Consider the following 25298-nt stretch of genomic DNA (forward strand, 5'->3'; position numbering starts at 1 on the left):
GGGACGCTCGTGAGTTCCGTAGGCTTTTTGTGCGCCAGCCCCGTCAGGTAGATAAGTGGAAATGATTTATTTGATAATGTTTCCAAGCATATAACCTGTGTGTATGTGAGTTTGAATAAAAGGTTGAGTAATATTATGAAAAGAAATTATTTAATTAATAAGTGATCGTAACGACCCGAATTCACGACCTTGGATTTGGGGGTGTTACAGAAATGGTATCAGAGCCAAAGGTTATAAGTTTTGGAAGCAGTAAGAGTAAAATGGGTAGACTGAGGATCTAAAAGTTAACAAGAACTCTCATCGAGTTCGTAGTCAGATTACTATGGAGTAGTCGCGACGGTAGTACCCAAGGGGACCTTAGCCTTAAGAGTTGAGGCATTGGTTGAGTTATTAACAGTCGATTGAAAAGCCAACATTAAGGGAAGAGAATGAGTTGTAGCACTCAGAGAAAAGATTGCTAAGAGTTATATACGAAAGAGAGTCCATTGGTTGAGCCAATAGAGTTTGTTGATGGACTACCAGGAGTTATGTTGAAGTGTTTATGTGAAGTGTTATACGGAAATTGATGGAATCGTTTAAGATCGACATAATGAGGAAAGGAGAAAATTGTACATGATTTTTTTATAATGTTGATATAGAAGTGGAGCTAAGTCTCCGGAGAAAGCGGGATGAAGACGATACCCCAATACTATAGGTTGATTGGAAAACCCGAGTCTTGCCACTCATAGCTCTTTATAGAGTGTCCTTGAGGAGACATATTAGGCAAGAATCAAGATGCTTAATTCTTTTACTATTAAGGTTATTACGTTACCTGAATTGGTTGAAAGTATTGTTCCGATAATAAGGGTTCAATACATGACGAACAACGATTCTACCAAGAAGGGTATTCGCTATACCATTGAGGAATCTATGTCCTATAAGGAAGATTTTAGCGTGTCCCAAGATGAGAATGCTATGCGATAATACGAAATCATTTCGTCCGTTAAGCCATTATGGTTCGACACGGAAAGCGAGAATCGACAGAATAATTTCTGAAAAGTTTCATGCTCCTGCAATCAATGCAGCAAGCTCCGAACTACTGGAGGAGAAGACCAATAAGTCTAACGCAGAATTCCAAGAGTGGGATGTCACTAGGAGCTACGTGTATATTCTCGGCAGGATGTCGTCTTTTGTTAACGCATCAAATCAGGTGCATGGGCACAACGTTGCGAGTAACTAAAGAGGAATGAAGAATGTATTTGTGACAAAGTGAGTTATTAAGCGACTTTAACATAATGAGTAGAGACGCGAATAATGTTATATTGGTGATCTTTTATAATAGCATAACGATGCCACCCCGACATATTGGGAAACTAGAGCAAACCCTGCTGAATTGGTAAACCAAAATAACCAAGAACACGAGGAAGTCGAATATAATGAATTCGGCTTAGAGGATTACAATGAAGAAGAAACTATGGATACTAACGAGGGGGAAGGCCAGAGAGGAAACCCCATGGACCAAATTATGAATCTTCTTTGAGAGAATTTAAATTGTCACCCTCAACCCAGGTGGATCATGTTCCAGTTACTAATGTCTTTAAGGCCTTTAAGTGGTTAAAACCCCCAGAAATTTCAAGGGACTGCTAACCTATTAAGTCCAGAGCTTGGCTGAAAGAAATGGAAAAGAGCTTTGAGATAGTGCCCATAGAAGAGACGCAAAACACTGTGTTCACCAGTTATATGTTAAAAGGAGAAGCAAATTATTAGTGGGAACCTAAAGGAACCCTGAAGACTGATGTGATTATCATATGGGGAAAAGTATTTTCCAGGTTTATGGAGGCTCAGATGGAGTTGAAGTTTCTAGAGATTAAGTAAGATAAGATGTCAGTGGCTGTGTACAAAGCCAAATTTATTGAACTGTCGAGATTCGTGCCGGAGTTTGTGAACACGAAAGAGAAAAAGGCGAGGAGATTTCAGCAAGGGCTGAAACAATGGATTCAGGATCGAGTGTCATTACTTGAGATAACAGACTATGTGCAAAAAGGCCTCGATTATAGAGGCAGAGAGTGAGCAAAGTCAAAAAGAGGAAGAGAGCAAGAAGAGGAGTTCGAAAGCCAAGGCGGCAGAGCGATAAACAGAAGTTTCTGATTAGGACTGAGAGGGGAGTGGTGTCCCAACCCGCAGTGGGTACCAGGTTCGCCACTACCGTAGCTGGCGGAAATAGCTTTAGCGAACCGGTAAGCAAGAGTATCGCCCAGGGAGGTGGTCAATATAAGACTATGTTTCATAACCAGTTTCGGTCACCCCTACCGGATCATAAGTCATGTGGGGAGAAACATCCCGGGGTATGTAATTGGGAAAATAGCTACTGAGGTGCTTTAATTGCAACCAACTAGGACATTATTCTAGCAACTGCCCCAACCCAGCTAGGGCGTGATAGCAGGTAACCTTTTACTCAATTTGGTTACTGCAAATATTCTGTTTAATTCTGAAGCAACTAAGTATTTTATATTGCGAGATTTTTGGCCAAGTTAAAACTTAATGTGATTCCAACGCGAGAATTATTGCGAATAGAAATAGTGAATCGAGAGGTTGTTCCAATTAATGAGATTCATCTAATCTGCAAGTGGGAACTAGGAGGGAAGGACTTTAAGTTGGACTTAATTCCTTTCAGGCTGAGAGAATTTGGTGTGGTCTTAAAAATGGATTGGTTGTCGAGCAATGGTGCTCAGATTGATTATAAAGGAAAGAAAGTTAAAATCTGAATGCCTAACGGCAAGAAAATTGTGATTAAGGGTCAGCGTCAGACCCAGAAATTTTTTAATATTGCTCAAGCAAAGCAATTATTAAGGAAAGATAGCAAAGCGTATTTAGCATACGTGGCGGGTACCAAGAGAGAAGCCCCGATGTATGTGACATACCAGTTGTTCACGAGTTTGAGGATGTGTTTTCCAAAGACCTTTCAGGATTATCACCTGACCGAGAGATAGAGTTCGCTATCGAATTAGCATCAGGAACGACATCAGTTTCAAAAAGCCCCATATAGGCTAGCCCCGGTTGAAATGAAAGAATTGACTTCACAGTTGCAAGAACTGTTGAATAAAGGAATGATGAGACCTAATGTGTCACCATGAGGCACACCAATGTTGTTTGTCAAAAAGAAGGACGGTAGTATGCGATTGTGCACATAGTATAGGGAACTGAATAAGCTGACTATTAAGAACGGATACCCTCTCTCTAGAATTGACGATTCGTTTGACCAACTTGAAGGAATGGTACACTTTTTGAAAATCGATCTAAGAATGGGATATCGCCAACTGAAGATTAAAACAGGGGACAAATACCGTATTTCGCACGAGGTATGGACATTATGAGTTCTTGGTGACGTCGTTCGGGCTAAAGAATGCCCCAATAGCTTTCATGGACTTTGTGAATCGAGTGTTTAAAAAGTATTTCGACGTGTGCGTCATTATTTTTTTATTGATAATATTTTAGTCTATTCTAAAACGGAAGAAGAACATGCGGAATATCTGAGGATAGTGGTAGAAGCATTGAGAAGAGAAAAGTTGTTTGCCAAATTCTCAAGGTGCGAATTCTGGCAAAATGAAGTTCAGATCTTAGGACAATTGATGAGCAGTGAAGGAGTGTTAGTTGACCCTACCAATGTTGAGGCAGTATTCCAATGAGAAAGAATAACCACACCTACGGAAGTAGGAACTTTTTGGGAATTAACCAGTTTTATGAGAGGTTCGTACGGGATTTTGCTAAGATATCAGGACCTTTGATTAGGCCTACTTGCAAAACGGAAAAGGTTGTGTGGAATGAAAAATGTGAGGAAAGTTTTCAGGAATTGAAAAGAAGTTTGGTATCAGCCCTCGTGCTGGCATTGCCCGATGGAAAGGGTGATTTTGTGATCTATAGTGATGCGTCACATAAAGGATTATGATGCATGCTCATGTGGCATGGGAAAATGGTTGCTTATGCCTCACGGCAGCTGAAGAAATATGAAGTAAGATACCCTACTCATGAATTAGAATTAGCAGTAATAGTTTTGCTTTGAAAAATTGGAGACAATATCCATACAGAGAAAATTGTGAGATCTACACTGACCATAAGAGCCTTAAGTATATATTTACTCAGAAAGAACTCAACAGGAGACAGAGGAGATGGTTAGAGTTAATGAAAGACTATGTCGGTGAGATTTTATATCACCCAGGGAAGGCCAATGTGGTGGCCGATGCCCTTAGTAGTAAAGAGAGACTCAAGATGTTGACAACGCCGGAGGAACTAGTGAGAGAACTCGAGGAGATGGAGATAGAGGTGAAGTCACTAGTAAAGGGACTGATGGACTAATTGAGATCAAATTAGAACTGGAATTGTTAGAAAAGATGGGACACTATCAGGAAGAGAAGATGAATGAAGAGCGAGAATCTTTGACTGAGAAGAAGTCAAATATGAGAAAGATGAGAAGGGAATTATGAGGTATGCGAACCGGATTTGGATTCCGAATGTTCGAGAATTAAAAGATGAAATTTTACGTGAAGGACATAATTCTAGATATTCAATTCATCCTGGAGGTACCAAGATGTACCGAGATCCAAAGGAATATTATTGATGACCCAACATGAAAAGAGACATGGCCAATTGGGTCAGTAAGTGTTTGACCTGTTAAAGAGTGAAGGTGGAACATCAGCGACCGAGGGGACTCCTACAACCCTTAGGAATTCCGATGTGAAAGTGGGAACAAATAGCCATGGATTCTGTGGTAGGATTTCCCCGAGCTAAGGCTAATCGTGATGCAATATGAGTAATTATATATCGACTGACCAAGTCAGCATACTTTCTTTCAATCAAGAAAACCTACATGGTGGATAGATTAGCAGAGCTATACATCAAGGAAATTGTGATAAGACATGGAGTCTCTGTAGCTATCGTATCTGACAGAGATCCCCGATTCAACTCCAGATTTTTTTGAGGAGCTTTCAGGAATGCTTATGAACCAAACTGAATGTGAGTATTGCATACCATCCCCAAACCGATGGACAAAGTGAGTGAATCATTCAGACATTGGAGTACATGTTGAGAAATTTTGTAATTGATTTTTAAGGTTATTGAGATGAACACCTATCTTTGATAGAGTTTGCCTACAATCATAGTTATCATGCGAGTATAGAAATGCCCCCACATGAGGCGCTGTATGGTCGGAGGTGCCATTCACCCTTCTACTGGGATGAAGTTGGTGAAAGAAAGTTACTAGGTCCCGACTTGGTGTAAAGAACGAGGGACATAGTTGAGTTGATCAGAGGATGCTTAGCGGCAGCCCAAGACCGACAACGTAAATATGTCGACTTAGCACGAAAAGACAGAGAGTATGAAGTGGGTGACCAGGTATTTTTTAAAGTGTCACCATGGGAAGGACTGATGAGATTTGGAAAGAAAGGGAAGTTGAGTTCCCGATATATGGGTCCTTTGAGATTTTGTGACAAATAGAACCGTGGCATACGAATTGGCTTTACCTCTAAACCTTGAACAGGTTCATAGTGTTTTTCATGTGCCAATGTTGAGAAAGTATAATGCGGATACCAAGAATATAGTGAAACATGAGTAAGTACTAGATCTGTCCTACATTGAGCAACCAGTTGAAATCATTGGTTGAAAAGAGCAAGTACTCAGGGACAAGAGTGTCAAGCTATTCAGATTCTTATTGAGACATCCCAAGGTCGAGGAATCGACTTGGGAATTAGAGAGCCACCTGCGAGAAAGGTTCCCCCATCTATTTGTGAGTTGATTCCGGGACGGAATCCTTTTAAGGGGGGAGACTGTAAGAACCCTGATTTTTGTAATATTTTAAAACTTCTGTAAATAGTAACTTGAGCTAATTAAGTAATACGTATGGGGATCATCATTAAATGAATAGTGGAATTTTGAGAATCCGAGATCATATTCTTGTTTATCAAGGAAAATAAGTGAATGTAAAAGCCGACGGAATTCGAAGATTCACAATTATACTACGTGTTTTCGTATCCGTAAAGAATGGCGTAGAACCGGGAATACTACGTGAAATAAATAATATATCAAGGTATTTCTATGATCAAGAAAAGGAATGGAATTGGTTATAGGATTATAAGCGATAAAAGAAATCGCTACGAAACAAGTCGTTATACGTGGAAACTATCGGAATGGAACGACGATTGCATTTACGAAAAATAAATGAATGAGAAATTAAATCCCATGCAAGTTGGCCATGCATAACCAAGTCCTAACTAGTAGTTAGGAGTGTAACTAGATGATTAGAAGCTAACTAAAACAGTTAGTGGAATAGTGTTGAATAGTGATGGGAGACAAACAAGTACACAAGCCATACTTCTCCCTTTTCTCACTTCACCACACAATCAAACCAACCCATACCTTTGCCAAATTATTGTCAAATCTGCTGCATACATCCCATATATTCATTATACACTCCCACACTTTAGCCACAAAAGAAAACAACCACTTTTCCCTCACTTAAAGCTCTCCCATTTTTCATTCCAGCAGTTCGGATTTTCTGAGCAAGGGAGAAAGAAAAATTCATAACTCAAAATATACTCATTCAAATATCATGAAATTTTTACCATAGCTTCTCTATATCATGGGTAAGCTTCGTACCAAATTTCAGCCTCAAATTAATATTTTTCAATTTTATAAAAATGTTTGAATGAGGTGCTGAAAGGTAACTCCGAAATTTTAACTTGTTTCTTGGTTTTGTTTCTTAAGGATCTAGCCCTTCTAAGTGTTTTCTAAGAAAACCAAGCCTCAATAATCCTAGCACTAACCTTCCTAGTATCCAAGAAGGTATAACTTTCAACCCTTTAAGGTTTTATGGTTGGATTTAAGAGTTATGTTTGTTGTAGTGTTAAGATCCAAAGGATTGTGTTTGTTTGAGTTTGTATTGATTATGTTCTTGCTAAAGACTTGAGATGTTGAGTTGTAATCCATGTATGTGGTACTAGATAGAGAATATAAGGTTCATGTGGGTGGATCTTGAGAAGTACTTGTGTTTATGATGGTTATAGGTAGTGATTGTGTTAAGATCAAGTAGTAGAAATTGAGTTTGGGCATTCTTGCACTTGATCTGTTTTCTGCAAGACATTCGGCCATGAAAATGGTTAAAATTTGAAAACCACTGGCCATGAATAGATAGATATTGTTTTATAGTTTCTATACATGTGTAGATCATCATGAGGAGATTTACGGTTTAGGAGTTATGGTCGTTTTAGTGTAAAACATTTATGCGATTAGCCAACTGCACTTAAGTCCACTTGCATGGCGATTTTGAAGGACTTAAAATAATTTTTAGATTCTGGAAAAATTATAAAAAATGGATATGACAGTAGATAAGACTGTCCAAAAAGAATCTTGGGAAAATATTAATTTTTCGATTTTATAAAAATATTTTGGTAAAGCGAGCGCAAGCGAGAAACGCATAAAAAAACCTAGTTTTGAAGCGCATTTTCTCACGTTCGAGCTTAAAACTCGAAATGGACTTTCTAAAGCGAACGATCGATTTCAAAACCCGACCATGTTATAAAGTGAGAATATAAGTGTTGAGAATGTGACGATCGGAGATTCGTTATACTTGAGTAGTTGCGAAAGTTGCTTAATAAAAGCGAGACGTTAATCGCGTACTAACTTAGACCGTTGGTTTTTGTTTATAGATCGCCAACCAAACACCAGAGACCATACCACTTCGATTACTCGAGGCAAGTTTTCGAAACCCTATCTCATACTATCCATGCTATATATATACTGTTGTGATATTGATGCCATGATTTACAGTTCAAATATATATATGCTTGTCTATGATATCAATGCATACGAATTATGCGATTGTTTACGAAAATAAATTTTGTTTTACACGAGTATGAGAAGTTGAAACGTATTTCAAATATAATATATGATAATGGGAGTTGAAGATATTTTAATAACGATTTAATTCCGGAGAGAGCCGGACGCGAAAGATTTCTATTTCAATAAACAAAGTACGTTCGCGTAATATATATATCAAGCGAACGATTGAGATTTTGACTTAAACTTTGAGAAATATTGGTTTATTCATTTAAGGGACACCCTTACTTGATTGATTATTTTATAAAGCGATATTTAAGGGATTATTAAATATCCAGAAAGTATTTAAAAATATACTGAATAGTTTATAAATAATTTCACGTTATTTAATAAAGATTTAACTATTCAAAGAGCAATTATAGGATACCAAATCATGTTTTGATTATTTGATTAAGGTGTCTCCATTCGTTGGACCTTATTCACAAAATATTTTGTATTTAAGGTTTTTATTAATTCATTGAACCTTAATTAGAAATACTTTGTACTTAAGATTTTATCAATTCATTAAATCCCTCTTATATAATTATGAGACCATAGATATTTAATATCTTCGGACTTCTAAAAACTTATTTAAAAATAGACATAATTCCCAAAGGTACTTTCTAAATTATTCAAAACTCTTGAAAGAGATTAACCATTTGAAACGTATCAAAACCTTAGGGAACTTAGTCTTGAAGCATAAGAGTTTTGCTTCCTCGTTCAATAAAGAACAAGTGAGTAATATACGTGTCACCCTACTACAGATAGGGATTTGAAAATGATTTTAAATTCAAAAATCTGACAACTCCCAAAGATCAATTGAGTTAAAAGTGATGAATAAAACATCTTATTTACTGGTCAACTTTTAACGACCTATTCCTTCGAAAAAGGATTTTAAGCAAAAGATATAACTGTTTTGGGACTGGAATGTGGCCTGCCCGGCACAGAGTGGTATCGGGCAGTGACCAGGCGCGGAGTGGCGCATTATGCAAGCGCGGAGTGGCGCATTGTACGGTTATATGGTCTATGTGACCATTGACTTTCGGACTTGCACGGCAATGGGCAACCACCGTGTAGTGTCTTGATGAGCCCAAAGGCGGCTAGGTTTGTATTCCTTCTACTAGTAGAGAAAATTTCGTATTCGGCTGATCACCGATACGTGGTTTATTCCAGTATAGTCCCTTTCTTCCATTTTGGAAAAACTGTTGTGAAATATACGACAGATAGCCGATAAGGCTGAGTTTTAAACAAGGATATTGATGAATATATATCAAATCCATTTGAGAAATCTGCTGATAAGGCTGAGTTTAAATAAGGATGTTGATGATTATATATCAAATCCATTTGAGAAATCTGCCGATAAGGCTGAGTTTAAATAAGGATGTTGATGATTATATATCAAATCCATTTGAGAAATCTGCCAATAAGGCTGAGTTTTAAATTGGGATGTTGATGAATATATATCACACCCATTTGAGAATCTTGGTTCGAGTAACATCTTGAGATTTTGAAATAAAATGAGTACGAGTATAAAATGATTTTGAGAAAGAGATGAATACAAGTATTCAGTGGATATACTATTGTAGTTCATTTTGAGAATATTATAAATTTGATAAGCATATAAACTTTCAGAACGCTTTGGAGATACAAAGTATAATTATTGGTTTTATTTATCCTTACATACTTAATTATGGGGATATATACCTTGCTGAGCTTTAATGCTCACCCTTGCTTTTATATATCATATCACAACAGACTACCAGCATGGATCAGACCAGGACTGCTGTCCGTAGGCGGGTAAGGGACGCTCGTGAGTTCCGTAGGCTTTTTGTGCGCCAGCCCCGTCAGGTAGATAAGTGGAAATGATTTATTTGATAATGTTTCCAAGCATATAACCTGTGTGTATGTGAGTTTGAATAAAAGGTCGAGTAATATTGTGAAAAGAGAATTATTTAATTAATAAGTGATCGTAACGACCCGAATTCACGACCTTGGATTTGGGGGTGTTACAAATATGCTTAATTCCATGAACTATGCTCTTTCTACTTTTAAGTTAAGTGACATTAGGAGAATGGGTCTTAGGAAATAATGGAGTTTTATGTGTGATGTTGTGACAAAGGTCTTTTCAGGAAAAATCAGTAATTTTGATTCAGTCAATATATCCATGCTTTATATACTAGTTACAGATTAATTCTATAATTTCAGTGATCTTGTCTTGTTTGAGTTAGGCTTTAAATTAGGAGAGTTAAATAAAAGAGGTAAAAATGTGTATTATGCTAGATTCTTTATGATATTAGCTAACCACCTCTGTGAAGAGATTGTGCTTGAGAACCCTAACAACAAACTAGATTGTTGGGTTCAAGAGAGAAGGCTCATTGCAGATTTGAACAGGGCCAATCATCACAAGGATGTGCCATTGTTCTATTTTCCTGTAATGCATGCACCTCAGGTAAGTGAGGTAAGTTCATTTATCCCTACAACTATTCCAACCTCAACAATTTCTTTAAGTTCCAGTGTGGCTATGGCAACTGTGTCAATGACCCAACAGTTTCCTACCCAAGCTACCAAAACTGCAAAAAATTTCAAACCCGAATCAAAAAAAGCCCTCTCTAGTATCTCTCAAAAGATGCCAGTTGCAAAATCCACTAAAACCAAAGAGGGGAGTGTGAAGTAGGGCAAGATAGGTGAGGGAATGGGTGAACATAAAAGAAACCCTAAGAATAAGGATCGAGAGTTGAGTGGATCCCATCCTAGCCACACTGCAGTTTCCCAACAAACTGCAGTGCTTAAAAAGGATAAAAGCTCATTTCTAGCTGCATCCTCCCAAAAGGATGTAGTTATTGAACAAAACTCTCAACCAAGAGCATAGGCCAAGAGGGTTAGGGGCACAAGCTCACCCCAAACTTATGCCAGAAAGAAGAAGTCTAAAACCCTTGGTGATGCACAGGGTACACACACAGTGTAAACTGGTGCAAAAGACACAGTCACTGCACCTTCACAAATTCAATTTGGTGTGGCTCCAATAAATATGGAGTCACAGCCAAAATCTCTAGTTATAGAAGCACCTCAAACACCAAACTCACCAACAAATTCTCTGGATGTGGATATGATAAACACATCAATCCCTGATTCCCCTTCTTTAACTCTGTTGGGGAACCCAAAATCTAATGCAAGTGAGCATCATCTTTTAGATGATTTGTTGGCTCACTTGCCAATTCTTTCGGGAACTGTTGTATCATCTGTGCCCAAAATATCTTTAATCAGCACAGAGTCAACAATAGTTTCTTTTCCCAGTTCATTCGTTTCTACTCTCTCGATGGATATTGCTCATCCGTCGAGTAGTGATTGTATCCCGACGGATAAGCTTAACAGCAGTTATCCGTCGGATAGCAAAATCACTCACTCGATGGATATCACTCATCTGTCGAGTATCTCTACACAGCTTCAAACTTCATTTATTTCAAGTGCAGAAGATTTAGTGGTTGTACAGTCACTCTTAGGATTGAGAGGGAAGAGTGTTTTGAGTGAGAGTCTGGGTTGCTCCCAGGAAAAAGGAGAGGAAATGAGTGAAACTATGCAATCCATTTCTTCAGGATTGGCAAAAGAGAGTGAGAGGAGTCCCACCTTAGTAGGTGAAGGTGAGGGTGTGAGGGTGGGGAGCCAGGGTGAGACCCTGATGCAACAAAAGAGAGAAAACGAGAGAAATGCAGGTACTGAGGCTATAAGGATGGATGTCATTGCTAGTGAGTCAATGAATACCCAGGATGCAGACAGGGAAGGACTATCTCAGCATCCTAAAGTTGTTATAGATTCCACTTTGTTTGATGCTGAGGAATTTACTCACCCTGTTCCAACTTATCAACTTCTAGCTGAATAGGGCAATGACAATGCAGAAAGGATGCTGAATTTGGTGCATACCACACAGTCTATGATGAGAGCTAAGGATGCCATCACATCTTTGCCTTCTATAGCCTGTAATGTGGACTACGAGACTGGTTGTTCAGTTGATTTCTTTGGTGATGGGAGTGGGGATAGTGAAGATGAGGTAATGGACATAGGGGAGAAGTAGGTCAAGATCAGGTATGCCATCATGGACATTCTCAAAGCACTGTGATGAGCACTACTTCAAGACCACCCTGATCCAACTAATCAATCAGAAAAATACTGCTCTTCAAACCAGTACTAATGCCAGCATCAAGAAGCTCCTTCAGGCACATCTAGCCTCCCTGCAACTTCAACGAATCCAGGGCTTCCAGCATGCTAGGGATGTAAACACCATGAAGGGTGATATTGCGGAGATGAAGAAGGCCATTTCAGACAAGCTAGATTCTAAACTTCCAGAAACTACAATGCTTGACATCAAGAGGCAATTAAGGAAAAATTCTGATCTTGCAAGCAAGACGGATGCCTTGGACACAAGAATGTCAGCCATAGAAGCATCTTTAACCGCCATTCATCTTCATCAAGCCCAACAGACAGATCTACTTCAAAAATTGGTGGCTGCTCAAACCTCCTCCTCTACTCAACTTGATGATAACAAAAAGGGGGAGAAAGGACCAAGTGAGGGGGAGAGGCTTCAGATTCATATCAGTAAAGTAATTATGCCTTCAATTACTATCTCAAAGCCACCAGTTATAGACAGTATTGATCTGATCAATACACAACAGCCAACATAAGAGCAGCTGATAAGGAGAAGTTGAGTTTAGTCAACTGGGAGAAGATTGATGAGGAAATACAGAAGAAGTTTGAACTTGTCAAGGAGCCAGTTAAGTTAGCCATTCATTACTCTCAAGTCAAGCAAATTAGTGTGAATGAGACGAGCATGAACTATCTGGAAAGAGGACAGCCATCCTGCATCAAATCTCCAAAGGCTGAAACAATTCTGAAACCAAGGGTAAACTACTCAAAATCATCATTGAAGAACCCTTTGGATACTATGTATGAGACACCTAAGCCTGATGAGAAGAAGCTTCTGTCAAGATCAATTACTTTCTACAAAGATCCAGCTGATTCAGCTTCAAAAAGAAGAATTGCTAAAATTTTCTGGAATGGGAAAGAAATTTGTGTGGTGGCTGGACATCCTCAATTTGCTCAAGCAAATAAAGAAGAAAAGGCTAGATTGAAGCAGGAAAAGAAGCAAGCTGCTCTGGATGCTAAAAAGACTAAAGAAAAGAAAGAGCAAATTGCTATCTTGGCCAAGCTACATGCTGTAAATTCATTACAACAAATTCCTTCTCAGCCAGCTGAAGTTATTAAATCAAAGAAGCAAGTTGAACAATAGAAGAAATCTCCAAGAATCAAGGAATTGGCTAAAAGAACTAAAAGGAAACTGGACATGGTTGATAAGGAATTGGAGAATTAGTTTCCCAAGGAATCCACTCCAACTACAACTCAAGCATCAAAACCCTCTATGGTGTTTGAAGATATCAAAGTGGTGGATCCTTACTGGAACATCCATGGTGAACCTATAGTGCCTAAAGATGAACCAGTAGAATGGGAGAACATACCAATTCTTGACTTCTATTTGCCAATCCTTAACAAGTCACGGAGAACAAAGTCAAGAGCAGTCAAGAAAGTGAAGCTGTCACCTCTCAAATCCAAATCAGTAGTCAAAGCTCAATCTAAAGTCAATAGGGGAGATTGCATGTACTTGTGTGACATCAAAGAATTTTCTGATCTAAACCTCTATCTAGATGAACTAGATGAAGTGAGAGGAATTGATGCATACAGAAACCTACCTAAAAGGTTAGTGTTCAAGTACAAAAGAGGAAAGGAGATTCAGTGGCCACTTCACAGGATCCTTCAAGAAAGCCAAGTTGTACTGATTAAAGTTTATTCATCCTTCAAGAAGAACTTTGGGTTCAATATTACTGCAAGAAGATTGGTACTGAAGAAGATTGAAGAGCTAAGGAGTGTTAGAGCTAAAGATGCACTCCCAAACACTCTAATCATCCATCACACAGGGAGAAGAGTGCATCTAAGGCCCTACTGGCTGATGGAGTTCATGGATGACAAAGGTGTGAGAAGATTTTTCAGATTAGAAGACCAATTGAGCATCTCCAGCAATGAGACTCTTTTGGAAATGCAAAGAAAGCTAAATCTCTCAGAATCTGATGAACTGGAATTCCACAGGCAACTCCAAAATCAGATTGAAGAAAATAAGAGAAAGCTTGGAAAGAGATCCAGTCCTTCAAGTAATTAGATAGATCTGCTCAGGCTAGAGGAGCATCTTAAAAATGACTGTGAGCAAAACTTTGTACATTTTGTTAATTGAAGCACTTTTCAGTATTATCTACTGTCTTTTAAAAGTTGTATTTTTAAGGTGTTTTGTTATCATCAAATGTCTCTTAATTTATGGCTACAATTCCAGTAGACATAAATTGGAGGAGATTGTTGTGTGTATGTTGTGTACTTGATGATTTTATGAACAAAACACCTTGGTAGATTTTTCTTAGTGAAATTATGTAGCACTCGACGGATAAGGTTTATAGTCCCGACGGATGACTCAATATAGTCCCGACGGATGATGACTTATTTTCCATCGAGTGAGTAGCTTATGTAACAATAAGTCAGTAGCACATTTCTGCATACACATTGTTTAGAATCTATAGTAGTACTTAAGTCATGATGACTTTAGTTAGATATGCAGAATAAGTTGATTAATTGTACATAGATGATGTCTTGTAATTCTGCATAAGTGAAATGAAGTCAAGTGCCTGATTGCTACCCGATGGATGAACACACAATGAATTTGACGGATGACCAACAACCCGACGGATGATCAATATCTCGACGGATGATCATGAACCCGACGGATAAAGAATTCAAATATCTGTTGACAGTGACAACACAGTCACATGCGTCGAGTGGATACAAATGGAATGTGGTAGCCTATTCAACCGGGTTTTCGAGAACAAAGAAGTATTTCCATTTTCATGCTATTATGAAGATATTCAAAGATGCTGGAATAGGGTAATGAAGTAGCATTGTAATAGACTAGATAGTTTTTCTTTTATTATCCTGTCTCATTACTTTGTAATCTTGGTGATATATATAAACCAATAAGTAGCAACTAAGGAACAATTGAATCTAAGATACAAGCAGAGAAACATTTATAAGCAGAATTCTTAGCATTTCTCTTTACTCTTAGTTGTTCAATATTTGTAAGCAGCTGTGAGCATTTTGCACATAGAGTTCTCTCGATATATAATATATATCTCTGGTGGAATCATTCAAATCCACCAGAAAGTTTTTAAAGACTCTTGTTTTTAATTACTTGTGTTTTGATTCATTTAAGTAACTATTCCGTATTGTGCTAATCAATTCACACTTATATATAGATTCGAGTTAGAACATTTTTATTTAGAGAAAAAGTTTCAAGAATTCCATTCAACCCCCCTTCTGTAATTCTTGTCATATTGTTAAGGGACTAACATTAACCCAACACCATTCCTTCTCAGATTTACGTAACTTCATTCGACATTTAATTGGGACATCTAATGGCACTGAAACACGTATACGCATATATTCTCTCCACACCCCAACAAAGTTATTTGGATATCCACTTATATACGTACCAAGATAATTGCTAATATCTGTTGCCACCCATTATGGCATGAACCCTTCACTCATATCATGAAGCTGCACCCACGTATCAATCTTATTTATCTCCACTGTTCTTGGGTTATCTCCCTCCTTGAGGCGTGGAAAAACAAGATGAAATTGTCCAAACATCCATGGGCTTCCCTCTATAACCCTTTTAATATCAATTTCATGGTAAAACTGAAAGAGAAATCTGTTCATCTCCAGTTGCTTCACATACATACCCTTTCCTGGCCTCCAAAGAGCAGCCATCTTTTTGTTACATGGCATGGTAGTCAATAGTTGAATCCGTAAGGAACCATCCTACTAAACACCATTTTGTATCAATCTCACTTAGATCCCCTATGGCATTTTCATAACTCAAACCCCCAACAACCTCGTAATCAATTTGTATATTCGCAAATGCTTCCTCTATTTCTTATAGATTTGACTTTTGTTTATCCATATTAATGCAGAATAGAAATTGAATACAATAAAACTGGAAGCCAATGATTGAAAACAGAATGTATATCGAATAAAGTGACCTGTGCTTCACAGAAACTTACATGTGATACGACAAGACTGATTAATTTCTACATTCAAACTCAATGAGTACTATGTGCTCAATTGACCTTGGATTTTAATTCTCCCAATAATGTGGCTGAAACAAAAGCTCTATAAAAAGTAATTAATGCATCATTTACCAACAAAATAAAGGGAGATACAGTTGTATTAATTGATCTAAGAAAAGAAAAACTTTAAATCACATGTTTATAGAAATATTACAAATATATTTCAATTTCACATATCATCTTTTGGTGAAAAGCATTAAGTTATATAGTGTCGTATTCATCACTATATATTGATGATTATATCATTTTTATCGTTAGGTGCATATTTTTTAGTGACATCCAGCACAAATGAACGTAGTTTCAAGCAAGAATATAAGTAAATATAAGTAACATAAGAAAAATCAACTCACCAACCACATATTCTCAACCTTATTATTATTGAAACTTCAAAAATAATTCAACAACATCAGAGAATCATGGTCTAATAGTACGATCGCCAATGAATAAACGAAGGAATCACGAAAATAAGCATCAAATAAACTATTCAAATAAGCAGAACATTAATTTTTTAAAATGTACAATATGGTTTCTGTCATATATAAGCATATGACAGATTGCAACAAAACCTTTGATGATCTCAACTTCACATATATTATCGCACACTTCACCTTGCCAAACAAAAGTAAAGCATAAAAAACTCAAAGTAGCCTTCAATTTCACATATATTAACCAATTCTGAACGCAGGCTTGAGGGCACATCACCTGTAAATTTTTAATAAATAAGTAAGAGCTCATCATACACGAGTATAAACTGGTTGTCATGGAAAAAATGAACAAAAATTATGCCTCCAAACAAAATTGATTTGTTTGGAATAGTAAAATATTTGTGCTTATGTACCAATTCAGATGGTGGATCTATATTGATAAATATAAATACAAAAATTAAATATTAATAAAAAAACACAAATAATTAATTATAAGCAGCCGAACAATACACGTGAAACATGTTGTATAGTGTATGTATATTAATTGATTTGTTCTTGAATGTATAAACTACAAAAAGAAGATATAGTTACCCTGAAATTGAATCGACCTTGATGTGGTATCGTAATTTATCCCTAAAGGGGAGGGTTTGGAAGCATAATGATATTTGTATGTATTCAAAATTTACACTGCAGATTGTTTTATGTGGCTTACCAAATGGATGATTAGCTTGAATAAATTTCCTCCCGATTAAACGGAATGAATAAATTGATTGTCTTATTCCTGATCCACCTTGGGCTATTCTTTAACCCTGAGATTGCGAGTACGTTAAATTTTTGGGTAGACCATGAGTCATATATGAAGACAGTGAATGACTATTGGGATGTAATTTTATAGGGGTAAGTTCTTCTTTTAATGTAGAATATATTATCTCATGAATTAATCCCATCTGTTTGTCTCGCCATTTTTTTAAAAATATGCCCAATATTGGGCTATTAATAATTTAATAGATAAGTTGAGACTCTCTAAATACACCACTATATCATTCCTAAAATTGGTTCCTCCCCAAAAAATTTCATCACTCATTAGAATACTAATTTGGAGATAATAGTGTGGGTTGGAGATAATCAAGAAAGGATCAAGTGGATTTTGGTGGAGAAAGAATAAGGAAAATCCAAAAGGAGCATAATTTGGGTTAAATCAATTGTGAGGAAGTAAATAATCTAATTAAAAGAAATTAAACCCTTCTTCTTCCATTTAATTGGTGTATGTAATAATATAATATTATTGAGAGATTTGAGGATTTCTTAAATTGAAATTATTACATTAATTGTTTGATTTTGGATTTGAGGACTTTTATATCAGAAATATTATTTTATAATTGTTGGAAATTTTAAGCTACTGGTTGAATGGGAAGTCGGTCTTGGAGGGAGTGGGAAGAGTGTGGTGGTCGGGGAAGTAGAGAACCACCGCAGTAGTGGTGGTGGGGTTAGGGTCGGAGGAATTAATACCGGAAAATGGGGTAAAGGTGTGTGGGTGTTTCGAGTTTGTCGGGTGTGTGTGCATGTGTATATATTCTTGTTTATGTGTGTGTTTTTTGGTGTGAGAGAGAGGGGGAGGGAGGGAGAGGGATCATAGAGAGGGAGAAAGAGAGGTCTAGAACGAGAGAGAGAAAGAGAGAGAGGGAAAAAGAGAGGTCGAGAACGAGAGAGAGAGAGGGAAAGAGAAAGAGAGAAAGGGAGGGAGAGAAGCAGAGGAGAGAGAGTTGTCTTGAGTTTGGCCGGAAAACTGGTTCGAGTTCAAATTTTGAAAAAGAAGTTGGGTAGATTGATAGATCGGAAAATGATGAGTAAGAATCGAGAAGAAATTTTTTATCTTGGATCGCCGGAAAACGGCCTGCCGGCGACAGGTGCGCGACTACAGTCGGTGGCCCCCATTAAAACTTGTTGTGGTGATTGGTTGGTAGAAGATTGATGAAGAAGATGATGTATAATTGGGGTATTTGTGTTTAATTTAAATAGTATAGGAAATGTATAGGAATTATATTTGGGGTGTATTTTTAGTTTAATTTTAACTATATTTAAATGTTCATTGTGGCGCCCTCCAAACCCGGGTCAGAAGTTTGGGGTCCATAACACAAACACAATATATGAACCTGTATAAGAAATATTATTGATAATGACCCCGCTTCACAAAACCATGGATCACAACAGGTTAAAGTATGAAAACAAGCCACAATCTTAACCTTTATTACAACGTACCAAATACTAACTAATTTAACTTACAATTGATAATAAAAACATTCTTACAATCTGATTATCTCTATACCGCATGAAGCTTCTGCTAGCTCGATTCAAATCAACTGGAACCTTAGCCCGCACTTTGGACTGAGGAACATCACTAGCATCCATATTCTTTTCAACTGTAAAATATATAAAAAGATTCGCAAGAGTGATCTAACTAGCTCAGCAAGTCATGATAATGATAATTGAGGTTAAACAATTATCAAATGAGATGATTCAAAGGAATCAAGTTTCTTTTTAACTAATCATTAGAATTGGATATTCAATTGAAGTTTTAAAACCAAGGTTAGGCTGCTGATCAGTTACGCACTAACCCCGAGCAAAGCACACAACACTGCTCTAATTACTGGATCCAAGGCACATATTGGCCTAACTTGACCATTGGTATGGTCTGACCATGAATCTGGTCCATATATATAAAAACTATCCAATCCTAAAGCAGTTCAATATGATAAACAATATAATTCGATAACACCGGATCATAATTAATGACGATTAAACATTTGAATAAAATGTAAGGAAACTCATGGATATCATAAGGGTATATCAGGGTATGTAAAAGAAACGACTTTCAATCTGTAAAAGAATGAGGTATTAGATAAATAATGATTTTTCGAGGTATAGTTCTTTGATGTTATAAAGAATAGTTCTTTGAGGTATTATTAATTATCATTCGTACTTTTCATTTAATTCACATTTGATTTTCATTTACTAATTTAGGACTCAGAATATGATCATCACGGTCCACCGTTGACTCACCGAAGTTCATCGTCAACGGCAGTAAAATTTACGGGTACCCGATTAATTTTGGGTTTCCAACGTAAATTCCACCGATTATTTTAAAATCACTCTGCACGAATAATTAATTTTAATATCATGAATAACAATCATAATTTCCTGCAATTTAATAAAATAATAAGAATTAAATTCGAATTAACCGAACCAACACAGCCAACAAGCAACAGGAACACAACCACACGAGCGGCGTGTGCAGCAGCATACCAACACAACCCGCCACAACACCCCTCACCGGAAATGAAAAAAAAAAGGCGGTGACCGGAAAGATAAAAGGGCAGCACAGGAACAACAATTAATTACACACACGTATACATACATGTATATATATGCATACAATAACAGGAAGGAACCAAAGCAACCGAACATCGACCACTCACCGGAAAACAAACCGGAAAATGAACACGACGGTAAAACGGGGAACATGGGAGGAGAGTGTAGAAGAGCAGCAAGGGAAAAACAAGAAGAACAAGAGAATAGAGAGAGGAGGGATCAGAGAGATTAAGAGAGATTGAGAGATTAAATTATGAGTAAATAAAATCAAATCGATTTATTCAGGAAATACAGCCACGAGGCAATGAACATGATACGTGTCAATTTCTTTTTTTTTTATAGAAATTTGACACGTATCCTGATATATCAATCTGTTCCAACAATTCGTGATTTATCGAACCAAGTTGTCCATAGAATAAATTCGAATAATTATCAAAATAGCATTAAAATTTTCTAAAAATCCTGAAACTAATAAAATAAAATTTTCATAATTTTTAAAGGATTTTTGAAACGTTATTCGTACCCGCGATTCACAATTAACGAACCGAGTTGCCCTTAAAACAATTTCATAAAATCATGAGACTAGTCTTAATATATTAGAAATATCCCGAAGTTTATAAAAATATAAATTTCATAATTTTAAAATAATTTCTAAAATGCACTTTATGCCCGCTTTTATCAATTAAACGAATCGATGTGCGGGTAAAATTAATTTCAAAAATTCCCAATATAATTTTAAAATTCCCGGAATATTTCCAACTTAAATAAATATGAGTTTCATAATTTTTGAAGAATTTTAGAATTAAATATGGATTTTACAAATAAAAGTGATTAGAAAATCATTTAAAAATAAATAAATAATAAATTGTTGATTTCTCAATTTTATAAAATCCTAAAAATAATTATTATAATTATAAAATTATAAAAACAATTTTAGAGATACTTCAAACATTTATACAAATAAAGTTACATTAAATCCACTTTAAAAGTGGAACAATTCAATGCAATTCCTTAATTAATCACGCGAACTACCCGGTTCATCATAAACCGTACCTAGATAAAAAAAATCAAATAACACATACGGGTCAAACTAATACACATATTTTATGTAATAATTTCCATAATGATCACATATTTAAATAATTCAAAATACATGGGTCGTTATATCCTCCCCCCTAAAAGGATTCTGTCCTCAGAATCTGATCTAGTTTCACAAGTGAGGATATTTGTCAAGCATATCTGACTCCAGTTTCCAAGTAGACTCTTCTACTCGCGGATTTTGAACGTATTTACTATAGATATACACTCATTTCCAATGACTCGCCTTTAACGGTCAAGATTCTGGATTGATCACTCTATGCAAAGCAAACTTGGACAAGAGCCCTATTGACTCCTGATCAATCACTTAATTTAAATCAGATACTTATCATTTTTATCTTTAACACCAAACACACTTATATGTACATACTATTGCGACGGTAACATCAACTCATGAACAACCTTATCTATATTTATCAATACCTCGAATGGTTCACCAATTTTAGGATTTAACCTGTCTCTTTTATTTAGACTTATCTAGTCTTTTTCAAGATGAAACTTGTACTAACACTACTGGTCCTATTTCTATACTCATTTTCTCTCTCGATTCAATTTCGCCTTATTTCCTTGTCTACTCCGAACTGCTTCAATCAATATCACTACGCTTTTGGTGTGCTGAATTAACTTAGAATTTGACATCTTTCTTTCTTCCACTTTATCTCAATAAAACTAGGGACCTACACTTGCGTTCACATGAAGCTTGGTAAAGTGGCATTCCAAAGCTGACATTACTGATAAATGATCATTCCAGTGTTTCCTTACAACTCAATCTCTCAACATATCTTACATTTCCTAATCACTTCCGTACTTTGATTCTCCATTTAAGGATGATAAGCAATGCTCATTTCTAACTTGTTTTCCAAACATTTAAACATCTCTTACTCTTTTTCATCAGTTAAGGATGAAAAGTAATCTCATATATTCACGTACCATCACCTTTAAGTATTTAAACTTCAGATCCTAGTCCTTCCAATTCATTTATTAATTTCTCGGTGGTCTTAATTACTTCCAATACTTTCTGTCGGTATAGGGCATCTATTACCATACAGCTTTGCTTAGGTAGTTGTAAATGGATTAATTCAGGATCTTTTGTTAACCTTGGTCAAAATTTCATTCTTGAAGACTCAACGTGTAGTTGCTTTCCTTCTGATCTTTGGAGAAAAATCCTTGGGCATTCCACGCAGACTCTCTTATTCCTTGAGTAGCTGAGGATGTTATCAATAAATACAGTTTGCTTATCCAAGTATTTCTTATACACCACGTTCCTTAATTTCTTATAACCACCTGATACACTCGTCATTTCACATAATATCACCAGAGCTTGCAATGCTCTTAACTCACCTTAATCGTGATCTCTGATATTTTCTTAGGTTGGATCTTAAGTTACTCCTCGCGATATAATATATTGCTTGAATTAGGTCTCGTAGGAAATTAATTCTTTATAGGGGTCACTTATTCTTATTCGTTGATTTGTTATGTTCCCACTTCATGATTCGCCTCTTGTAAAGTCACTTCCTGGATCTGCTTTATCCACTAGGCGTTTCAATACTTTGTTTTAACTCTTTGACATGTCCAACACCTCCTGATCTATCTTGAAATTTCCTTCTTATACTTGTTTATCACTATTTTTCTTTAAATTTCCATATATCTTGGCGTCTTTTCAATAATTAAATACTTAATATTGTCAATTTTCATGTGGAATCTTATTTCTTAATAGTTCTATTTGTAGCATCCAGGTGCTGAAAGAAACCTAGGAATATCATGATCATTCTCCTGGGCACATAAATTTCCTTTTACTAACCATTAACATCGTGATCCATTATCTTCTATTGACATCTTATCTTTCCCTTCACAATTTCGACTAAAAGGTCATACTATCCATCCTTGCTCCTTTTAGATTACGAACTTTAACTTCCAATTCCAACTGCAAAATTCCATAGATAATTCTTCTGGTACCGTTTCTATGTTTGTTCTCTCCTTCTTGCTTATCGTCTGCCTCTATATTTGCTTTTCCTCGTGAGTACATACTTCAAACTTTTATGGTCCGTATAGATCTTACACCTTTTTCCATACATATCATATTTCCCAATCTTTCAAAACAAATATTATTACTGTTAGTCCCAGTTATGATTAGGATACTTTTGCTCATAAGGTTTCGGTTGTCTGGGGGCATATACAATAATTTTATTGTGTTGCATCAACACACATCCTACTTCCTTATGAGAAGCATCACTATAAACTACCAAACCTCCTTGGTACTTTCAAAATGATAAAGCAGATGTTGTAACCATTCTCTCCTTTAACTCCGCAAAACTTTCTTTATCCTTCTCCATTTCATATAAATCTCTTGCTTTTCCTGGTTAGCTTCGTCGAATGTATTGCAACTTCCAAGGAATCTTGCACAAATTTTCAATAATAACCGGTCCATGGTAAAACTCCTTACTTTTATAGGTACATTTTGGCCTTTCTTTATTCATAGTAACTTTGATTTCTATTAGATCTCATTTGGTCTTCTCCTCACTAGTTACTTATGCTTTCTGTTATTAAAACTTTCACCTTGTAGACTTTACATACAATTTCTTTCTTTCCGACTCCCTAGTTGTCATTAAATGCTTCGAATGGTCCTCCGTTGACTTTAAGTAACATAATTACAACTCATCCAGATATTCCTTAAAGATTATGTCCATAGGTTCAATCTCTAATTGGTAACACCTAAATCTTAAATCAATTTTTAGAAAATAATTTGCTTCTTCTGTTTGATCAACAAATCAGTAGTTCGAGGTAACAGATACTTACTCTTGATAGTAAACTTGTTGAGTTGGCTTTAGTCGACGCATAATCTCATACTTCCATTTTCTTATTAACATTTAATACCGGTGCACCTTATGGGGTACACTAGGTCTAATCGCTTCTTCTTCTAGCATTTCTTGCATTTACTTTGCTAACTCCTTCACTTTAACTGGCGCCATTCTGTGCGGGGCCTTGGACACTGGCTTCATTTCAGGTGCTAAGTCAGTCACGAACTCAATTTCTATATCTAAAGGAAATGTTGATAACTCGTCCAAAAACATGTCTTGAAACTCCTTAATTACTATAAAATCTTCAAACTTGGTTTGCTTCCGACTTTTATGTATTCCATAATCACCATAATGCTCATATCTTGATCACCGTAATCATCATTAACAAATTCGTTACCTTCTTTCATCTTCTGAACCTCTTTACCTTCTCATTTGGTATCCTTAGAATTATCTTTTCGTCACAACAGTCTGTCTGGACATCACGTTTTAGTAGTCAATCCATTCCTTAGAATGATATCAAATCCTCTTATCTTCCAGGATATCAATTCTTCACAACTTATTGCCAAAAACCTCCATTCCATCATTGGTACTTACTTATTTAACAACTACACGTTCTTGACTTGCTAATCCTTTTAACCATAATCTTATCAATTCAATAGGGTAATTCATCTCATCAACAAAACCTTGAGAGATAAACAATCAAGTTTCTCTCACATCTTTTAATACTTTAACACATAAGGCATTCCCCTAATCATCCATGTCATCACAGTTTCTCGTTCTTGGAGACGTATTCCTCATTGGAATAGATTCCCTTGACTCTTAGTGCATCTCTGACTGGCTAGTGATTTGCAATTTTCGACATATGCCTTTGTTTGCTTTCCATGCGTGAGAAGTAGATGGAACTTTGCCCGCTTGGTCCATAATTCGTTGATTTCTGTTTGAAAAATTCTTACAAAGAACGACAGTACAATGAAGCAACTAGAAGGATTCATAATTCAACAAAATTGAGAGTTGAAAAGAAAGAAGAAAGAAGGATTTGAATATGAATGAAACAACCACATTGGTACTTAAGATGGCCGGTCTTTCGTACCATATGGCATACAGCATATGATTAGGTGGCGTCCCACCCGACTCTTCGTCATTCTGACAAAGTGTCTCACCATAACACTGTTTTTCCCAATCAGAAAGCAAAAACTGAGGAAAATAATTAAATTTGAAAGGAATGCAATATCCTCCTTTTCGATATCATAGCAAGGATTTTATTTAAGAAAAGAAGTTCATACTTATTTAGGAAATCAAAAAAGGAATATACGCTATAATATTGAAGACAAGAATGATACCATTGGTCGCCATTCACATTTCATTTGTATTCATCTTTCGAGCTCGTTCGATCATATCCCAATTACGTCATATAACAACTTTAGAAAGTCCGCTAAAATGTCTTCGCAACCAAGCATTATAACAAATTCTTACTTGCTAAGTTTTGCGTCTTTAACCTCGCACTTAAACGTATAATACCTTAACAATTCGATTATAATGGCGTTCCTACC

At 36.4% G+C, this 25298-nt stretch overlaps 1 long non-coding RNA gene across 1 annotated transcript; it reads left to right on the forward strand.

Moving 5' to 3' along the window:
* The first annotated feature begins 6393 nt into the window (after positions 1-6393).
* Positions 6394-9646, forward strand: LOC141675251 (uncharacterized). The gene is made up of 4 exons (XR_012555956.1): positions 6394-6614; positions 6736-6813; positions 7677-7721; positions 9601-9646. It is a non-coding gene; the product is annotated as an uncharacterized LOC141675251 (long non-coding RNA).
* Positions 9647-25298: the final 15652 nt, after the last annotated feature.

The sequence above is a fragment of the Apium graveolens genome, chromosome 7 (assembly GCF_009905375.1).
Source record: "Apium graveolens cultivar Ventura chromosome 7, ASM990537v1, whole genome shotgun sequence".
NCBI classification, from domain to species: Eukaryota; Viridiplantae; Streptophyta; class Magnoliopsida; order Apiales; family Apiaceae; genus Apium; species Apium graveolens.